Here is a 9,694-nt window from a genome sequence, read left to right as displayed (position 1 = left end):
CGAAAACAGCAGATGTAAAAGGGAACGCTTTTAAACAACGAGTCTTTTTGTACCAAGTATCCGGTGTTTCATACCCGCGAACCTTCTCCGTTTCCTCTTAAATTCCCTCTGAAACGAAATTCAGCCAGATTTTCGAATTCTCTTGCCCTCTCATCTCTGCAATCTGCATTCCTCTTAAAATATATCTCATTCGTGAGATATTTTACAGCGGCGAAAATTCGTCGTTTGCAAAACGACAATCGTCCCTGGGGATTACAACTTCGCCCCCTTGAATTCAACTATGTAGAACCGAAAAAAAACCACACAAAGCCACGTGTCTCACAAATTCAACACGCCAGCAACACTCGCAAGAATCCCGCATAAATTTCTTGTACTCCGTATACTGATTGTTTATTAAGTAACAAAGTACAAGTATCACGGAACGGAGACACGTTGACAAAATACAATAATCTTACTAGCGGACTGTTCTATAGTTTAACGGAGCGGCGTGCGTAACGGTCAAGGAACTAATCTTGGATTTTTGGGGAAGAACGTGTGATATACGTGTTCGTATTTTGAGGAGTGGGGGTTAGGATTTGTAAGGGTTCGGTATACCAAGGGCAGAGTTCGAGGGTGAGACGGAATTAGTCCAGAAAGGATGAGGTGATGTAGTAAGGAAAGGATGAAGTCATTATCCGAATTTGGGGTATTTACAAAATGAGTCTGGAAGACTAATACTTAACTCTACTCTTCGTACAAAATAAGAATAACCTCGTTTAGCGCATGGGACGTGCCTAAGGCAGGGCTAGAACGTCCAAACCCCCACTTAACCGCCTACGTTTTTCTCCGTCTTACCCTCTGCTACGCTCTCTGTCTATGCGCAGAACGGACGAGAATCGGTCCGAGAGCGAGGTTATTCTTATTTTGAACGAAGTGTACAGCGTGATTTAGAATAATAGATAACGTCGGTATACAACAAATTCGTCAAAAAAAAAAAAAGAAAGAAGAAATAGAAAAAAAATCGAAATAGAAGGAAAGCCTGTATCAGAATCCCTCTCTGTACCATTCAACGCGTAACATGTCACACCATGTTCCATCGAATGAAACTTACTCTCCCTCTCTCTCTGTCCGAAACAGCATCAATTCCCCGCAATATAACCTGGATCCCCTTTTTCAGCCGATACTTCCGCAATAACTGACCACAGTTGCGTCTACGCCGGTGCAAACGATCCACAGGCGAGGCTGTTCCTGAAACCAACTCAATTCTGCGTCTCGCCGAACCGTCGATTCCGTTCGTTCACGGTAGACGGCCTGATCGAGATTAATCGCATTCCACCGGGTCCAAAGAGGCGGGGGAGAGAAGAGAAGAGAGGCTCGTGTGCCCTCCTCTGATTGACGACAGCGATTAATGCAGCTCGTCAGATTGTGCTCAGGGTAAACTGGCGTGTCCTCGATGCGGACGCGTCCGCGAGGAACCACATGATGTTTGCGTGCGAGGAGCACGTCCACTCGCGTTCTCATTAACGGGCCAGATGGCTGTTGACGCATCGTTCGCGCGTCATCGCTCCTGTCCAAGCCTCCACTTTCGGTTCGTCGAATTCCCGCCGAGACGCGCGCCCTAGGTGTGCGTATTCTTGCTGTGCTGTTGTACAGCAGCGAAAAAGAGGAATTTTGAAGAACGTGTAAGACGATAAATATACAAGCGCTTGAAGAGACGGCTAAAATAACGCGGAGGTTCGTTCGCTGGTAACTATTGTAAGGAGAATTAAGAAATTGACGTGTATTTGATGGAAATGGATTTATTGACTAGGAAAGCCCCTTTTTCCTGCCGTTGCCAAATGTGCGTCGCCAAGGGCCTCGAGGGTTGGTTGACGATGCTCGTGGCGTCGTAGTCCTCGGGCCCGATGTCGCCTACTCCTGTTACTATAAACATCCGGGCCGGCCGCCCAAATGCCCATCTCGACCGCGCCCTCGAATTCTCTTGCACCATTGGTCAATTTTTGTCCGCCGCTGCCCTTTTCCCCGTTTTCATATACTTCGTCGGTCGTTGGGACCGTGCAAGCCTTGGGGTGGGGGTGCAGCCTGCAGTCATCCTTGTTTAAGGCCCCCTGCGACTTGGGTCTCGCGGTCGTCGCCTAGGCGCGTCGTACAGCGCCTTACAAACGCCTTCTCGATGTGCAAAAGTAGTTTTATTAACACAATCCTACGTCGTTCCAAAGTCTTTAGCAGAATACGGGCAACGTACTCCTACGTGATTTGAAAATTGGCGGCAGAACCTTGCCGTACTCAGCTACAGACCTTTCGAAATTATATGCCGTATTCAGCTAAACGTTTTCTCCGGCTATCTCGAAAGTGTTAATATTTTACAGGAATCACGTACAGAGGACGTTTTTACTGAGAGGGGCGAGGCGAAACCAACCATTGACCAAAATATGCGGGAACGCTGTCCTTTGTGCCTTCGTTTTTCCTGGAGTTTGTACCTTTTCGATGAGCTTCGAACTGCCAAAGTATCCTCCTGGCGCGTCAGATGTTATAACTAATATTACGAGTAGGACTGGCGCCTCGTCCTAGCTGACTTATCACCATGCTAACAGCACCACGTAGACCGAGGATGTCTCGGACAGTTTCTCACGAGTTGTAGCTTCGTTTTCGACGGAGGAACTACGGGGAACACCGGTGGACAGAGTGAATAATTCATCGAGGCAACGGTTGCTGCACTTTTAGGGAGGGAAAAAACACGGTTTACCACGTCACCGCAGCTCCGTTCCTTTTTTGCCCACGCAAATTCATAGTTCGTTAGCGGCTGGTCAAACAGAACGCAGACACGCGCCTCGCATGCGTTTCAATGGGTTAGGTTTCTGTTCGACGACTGTGTCCTAAAAGACCACGGGATCGACGAGTTTAACCCTCGAACAGCGGACGTTTCTGTGTAGCTGCTGTGAGTTAGTATAGACCTGCATATACCTTTTTTCTTTTTGGTTTGATTACTTAGGATTGTGATTCTTTTTCTGTAGTAGTTGATATTTCGTAATTTAAAGACTGTTTCAATGAGATAGATGAATAATAGAATATTTAAAAAGTGTGAACAAAGCTTAAATAAATAATAAACGGATCGAGGAATTCGGCGGGGTTTTTGAGAATTTGGGTCAAAATAGACCCAGGCACGGTTAATCCTCTCGTGACACATGTTTGTCGTGTATTTACCATTTGAGTACTCGACAAAGATTGATCTCAATTTATAGAAGCAACGATCGATGCATAAATAAAAATTCTTGAAAAAAATAATCGAGCCACAAAAGGGTTAATGAGTAATTGTTATTGAGACTTTCGGGCGTAAGCAGTGTCCTTATGATTTAACAAATGGTTCTTTTAGAAACCAGTAGTGCTAGTCAATGTTTGAAGACTTTAAGTAGAAGAAACGATTGTTCGATTGAAATGGCAGTCATGGGAACTTTTTCTTCTTCACAGAAATTTCGAAATTACGATTTTGAATTGGAGCACGCACAATTAGTGCAACTACTATTCAGTGCTCAACTGTTTCCCGTGTTTACACTAACGAACATGCATGCCACTGTTGCACCTGTTCAAACAAAAACATTTGCAACTCATAATTCCGGAAGAATTAGTTTCATCCCACTCGCTATTCGAAACTAGTGTATTCAATTCAACTTGTGAACTTTCTTCAAGTTTGCAACTCCTTTCGCAACATCATGCGTACTAATTCATTCATTATTCGAACTTCCAAATATAATATCGCCATTACGGTTCCCATTTTTCCAAAAGAAATTTCTCCAAACGTGTCACAAAATGTACGAATTAGTATTATTTTACTCTCGTAGCAGTCATTAATAGCAGCCAGTGGGAATAAAAGAAAGTTTCCAACGGTAATGACGCGTAACCACGCTTTTACGTGTGTCGTTAAATTTTCATCAACGATTAATGACCCGTCTCGCCTCGTCCTATTCAATTAAAAACTGGAATTTTACGCGCGAAACAAAATTCACGGCGGATGATATATCTTCCGGACACCGGCCTGTCAGGAACAATCGCTGGACGACGCGAATCCTCCGGTGTCCCTTAACCCTTTCGCGACTAGCGCCGGTTATATCCGGCATCCACTAAATGCTTCACTCTGGCTATCGCCGGTTATATCCGGCATCCACTGAGCGCGTCGCCACAACAACACAAAGTGAAGATTTATTTTAAAATACAGAACAAGGCCTCAACAACATTCCCTTTATCCAATACATCCTAGTCCTCTGCTGTTCCAACGAAATCGTCTAAGATTTGACACGTTGCGCGTCGCGTTAAATCGTCCTTCGAGGCGTCTACATATATCCTCCGGACCGCGTTCAGCCGCGAATTTCATTTTTAAATAGCGTTCGACGTTGACTACAAAGCTAGCGGCGTGATTCGACGGGCGACGAACGAGGTCGAAAATTCCATATTTCCCAGGGCACAAAAACAACGCAGACGATTCCGCCTTGAACACGCCGATTCGACCCCTTTGTAACGAAACAAACGAGTATGTAAACGCGAACCACCGGGAATACCAAGTGTTTGTTATTTGGCCGAACATGCCGGAACGAAAGCTCAAAGACACGAGAAGGAAGCGAATTTCGCGGAAACTGGAGTGAAGAGGACACTGAATCGCTCTGTACTCTTTCGGCTTCAACTCCCTTTCGTGATATCGTGGAGCAATTAATTTCTATATTTTAAGTATTATGCAAACAATTATAACTTCAGTTCTTCTTAATGTATTCTTCTTTTTTATTACTTTTGTCCCAGATTGACTAATTTTCCCTGTCCATGTTTAGTAATACATGCAACGCATCGAAGAAACGAGTTTCTTAACACACAGGGTGTCTCGTTTATAACTGACACTTAAATTAGTTTCACTATGAGTAGCTTAGTATAGTTTTACAAGAAGATTCATTTTTTTTGAAAATTTATATCTGTTTCATCGAGACGAGTTCGATATGACTGCACGAAAACTAACACGAAGAAAGAAATTAGTTGTTAATTAGCTGTAGACGCCTCGAAGGACGATTTAACGCAACGTGTGAAATCTTAGAGGATTTCGTTGGAACAGCAGAGGACTAGGATGTATTGGATAAAGGGAATGTTGTTGAGGCCTTGTTCTGTATTTTAATGTTAATTTGCAAAAAAATGTCGACGACCTTCAAAGAACCATACTTTATCGAAAACTCCATTAGTCACGTTTTCTTGCTTCCGATAGCAGCAAAAATAATTTCGATGTTCGTTACGTGTGAGACACCCAGTACGTCAAAGGAAACTGATAACGCCGCTATTGTCGAAGAAACATTTACGATGTACTTACGTATCATACTCACCTGAACAGCAAACATTACGTTGATGCTTAGCTACCTATTTTATCACACCTAACGCAAATTGATAAATGGACAAAATCAACAAATTAAAAAAGGCATTTACGATCGGTTTAACCGTCGTTAAGATCTGACAAAACTGTCTGATCCATTAACCCGCAACGGTATCGATCACGTTTACACATCAGGTGTGTACAATTACCGTAAAACGAGGAAAAGTACGGGTTTTTACGAAACAGTCGGATGGTAATCCGTTTTTAATGACAGATCCGCTGATGCAACGAGACACGGTGGCTGCATAAATCTCGTTAGCATGACGAAACCGAACGGCGACGACGTCATCGTGTTCGGAAAATTCGTTATTTTCTCGCACGTTACACCGTGAAAGGATATTACAGAGAGCCGGCGAAATATTTTCGCGATCGGTCCACGCTGGTTTTACACGCGGCTATATTCGACGATATCACAACCTCCGCCACAGAGTACAGTCGTGTGTCTCGTTTTTACGTTGTTCGCCTGTGTTTTACGGGACAACGTACGTGACAGATTAAAGTTTTCGGGCGCAGCGAACTGTTATCTTGTACGCGATACTCGCGAACTTCTTAATCATTGTCCGATTTCCACTTTTGGGATTTTTTTCTGGAGAACAGAATTAGTTTGTTGACGTTTATTGTTTGGTTGAAGGTTCCCTATAGTTACTCAATTTCCCATTTTTCCCGTTTCCTAAAATCCACCTTAAGTTTGCTGATATAAGAAGACAAAGCTGAGTTTTCTTCAGTTTGTCGTCATCTAGCGTTGAACACAGAGGCGCGGTAAATTTTGTAGTCATTTCAAAATTCCACCAATTTGCTGTAGATCTCAGTTTCAAGTACTGCAAGCAGGTGTCAGAACGTTCGATATCAGTGTGCCCAGAATCGAACGTTTCCTCGAGGCGTACACCGAAGAATTACGATATTAAGATTTCCGATCCGAGCGTCGAATCGTTATACCAGTTCGCGCGAAACTTCGCGATACGATACTTTCGAACAGCCATCAATCGTACAATCAACGGCACAAACAGGAACTGGTAAATTATGATACATCCTCCGTTACTTCTACAAGTGTGAGCCGTTCAAGCGAGTTCCACGATCCATCATTCCCCTGAACTTCGAACGGCAACGAGCTCGGTCAATGGTCTCGAAAACCGTTCGACGGACTTCTTGAAACGTATCGCGAGGAGGATCGTCGATATCCTTATTGGTCCTTGTTCAGTCGGGATAAAGCGATTCCGAAGACCGGAGTGGCCGGGGCACTTTACGCGAAATCAATAGGCCGGTCGCGTGTGTGTACACGAAGCGAGAGGACAAAAGGGGTGGCGGCGGAGGGTGGCAGGGAAAATCGAGTGCTCGAAACGGAAAAACTGAAAACGAACTAAACGAAAACGGAAAATAAAACAGGGGCAAAAAGAGAAACACACACATACACACAGAAACGAGGGGGGAAAAAAAAAAGAGAAGAAGACAAGAGGAAAAATTCTAGCTCTAGCCAGCCATTATCGAGGTGGGCGTTTGCGTTAGCTGTCTGGATGGCCGCTTTTAATCCGTTAAATGCCATTTCCTTGTACACGTCAGCTGCGGACCAATGAGCTTTAGACGGTCCGAATGTCCGCCACTCGTGCCGCCATTCACTGCCAGGGGCTAGGCACCCTCAAGTGCCTCTCTTAGCCTATTCCGTCGGGATTCCCCGTGTGCGTGTACACAGTCACACGTGTACCAGCCGATCGTTGCGTATTCGATAACGAAACCGGAAGCAGGCTGTCTGACGGCCAGATTGCTCCGCTAACTAGCGCGAAAATTCGTACAGTCGGTGAAAGAAATGTGGTAACGCTGTGGAATTAAGATCGGAAGGGAACGTAAACATACTGTGCGACAAAAGTGAAACTTACTAACGATTGCTGCAGTGTGTAGCTTTATGGTTGCAGACTAGAACGAAGATGCGTTAAATTATCACAATGCTGTTGACAGGAATAACGATGGAAGATCTTTGAATAGATATACAGGCTGTTCCACTTAGAATGTAAATTATTTCCACTGTTGTTGAAAATAAGGAAAAATGACTAAGAGGAGGGTATGCGATTTAAGGAAGAGTACTTTCATTCACTATGACTTTAACTTCTTTTTACTATCATTAGACGCATGTCAAGCCATACAATTTTCTTTTAGTCATTTCTTTTTACTTTCAATATTAGCAAAAGTAATTTGGATGCTCACAATAATCGAGACACCCTCTATTTTTCCTGCATTGGCAAACTGAACGATATTCTCAACTCTGGACCAAGAAAAGACAAATTTGTATACTCTCTTTACGATCAACCACATTTATTCCTCTGACTATACCTCACTCTCGAGAATCCATATCCTCGGAGCGTTAATCTTCGAGGAATAAAATGAAGAAAGAAACGTCGAAAGAAAGAGAGAGAGAGAGAGAGAAACGGCAAGTGGAGGAAACAAAGGAAGGAGGGAAAAGGTAACGAGGAAATTCTCGGTTCCACGAGGCCGTTCACGTGTACGTACCTACTATACACGCAACGGATACACAGGTTCGCGCAAGTCGCGCATGAAACGGCGACAATCGCGTTCCAGCAGGCAAAGCGACGGGCACGCTCTCCTGCACCGCCGATCCGATAATGCACACCTCCGTGCGTATCTCATTAAAGTTCGCGGCGTGAAACGCGCGGCAGAAAGGGAAAAAAGGAATCGACGCGGGCAACCGTGAAACGCACCGCTGCTACGCCGATGACGCCGCGTAATCGAATTCTTTCCTACCGCCTCCTTTCCGTTCCCGCTATTTTTCGCCGTTCTTGTTCCACCCGCGTCAACGTTGCTGCCGTTACAGGTGTCGCCGATGACGTTGTCGCTGCACTTCTCACCTGCGCGAAAAAGGAAGTGCAAGGTGTGTAACGTCGCGAAGTCGATGAAATTGTTCGAACTTTGTCGAGTGTCTTCTAGGAGCTTCGTAACGTGAGACGTTATTACTCTACAGAGTGTCTTATTTGTAATGAACATGAGCATTGCTAACACTAGAAGCACCGGACGAGTCAAAATGACCCGTTGGCGACTTTCCAAAAGTGAATTTTTGTGTGAGTAAAATGTGATTGAAAAATTAGATTCGTATCGATGGAAGTAGAAGTTGTCACATGCGTAACAGACGTCGTTTGGGTTGTTCGACCGTACCGACGAGCCGAACAATACATCGGTATTCCCGATGGACCAGCACGTCCTAAAAAGCGAGGTCTTAGCCGGCACGAAAATTATTTTACGACGCCTCTCACACCTAAACACCACATGACCTAAGATAATAAACAGACCTTCGACATCACCAAGCAATATAACAAATTTCTCACTTTCTCACCTCCAAACACACCGAAAAAACCAATCACCACACACTTCCACCACCTACGACAGTTTTCACAGCACACACGTAGTTTATAAAATAGCGAACACCACACGACACGGCACACAATTTTCCGACCAGTAAGCTTAGGCATTTCGCGCTCTGTTCACGTTCATTCACAAATACAAAAGCGTTCATTCGCTTTTAACAGCAAACTGTTGTGCGTTAATAGTCTACCTTCCGAGCACTACCTGAGTCCCCTATCCCAAAAAGAGGGACAATTATCGGTTTCGCAACAAGCACATCGCGATTCGTAACAAAGTATATATGGAGGTCATTTTTACCAAGTCGGTAGTTCTAGTATTAAGGGCAAATGACTATGAGAGACACCTTGTATAGTTTGGATTCGGACATTGTCGACTACTTTAATTGCTTCGACGTCTCAGACCTGGCTGATTAGGAACTCGTCTATATTGAAAGTTTCTTCTTCTTTGACACGTTGAATGCCGGACCAATTCTACGTAACTTGTCCGCGGCGCCGAAATGAATTTTTTATTTAAACACAACACATCCCAATATGCACGAATAATATGCCATCAGTTAGAAATGGAACTATTTAAATATGCTGTGTGATACGTTAGACGAAAATTTTACAAGTATTACCATTTATTCAAATTAAATGCTTTCACCAATCTTTGCACCGCCGGTCATCGGTGACACTCGCGGCATTCAACGTGCTAATTAGACAGAGTCTACCGCCTGTGCCCTTCTATTTCTCATTTTCTTTCTTGCTAAATCCTTATTTTCAAGTCACAAATGATGATCCCCTAAATTAAAACTCTACCAACTTAAAAATTGCAACGAATCAATAGCAAAACTATCAAAGTGATCCTCAAACAGATATCAGACTTGCTTCGAAGCACTTTCTTCTTAAAGCCTTCTATTTTTTTCTTTTTTTTTTAAATAAATAACGTCGTAATACTTCGAAGAATTCT

This window comes from Habropoda laboriosa, unplaced genomic scaffold, assembly GCF_001263275.1.
Source record: "Habropoda laboriosa isolate 0110345459 unplaced genomic scaffold, ASM126327v1 scaffold28, whole genome shotgun sequence".
Lineage (NCBI taxonomy): Eukaryota > Metazoa > Arthropoda > Insecta > Hymenoptera > Apidae > Habropoda > Habropoda laboriosa.
This window is presented reverse-complemented; position numbering follows the sequence as displayed.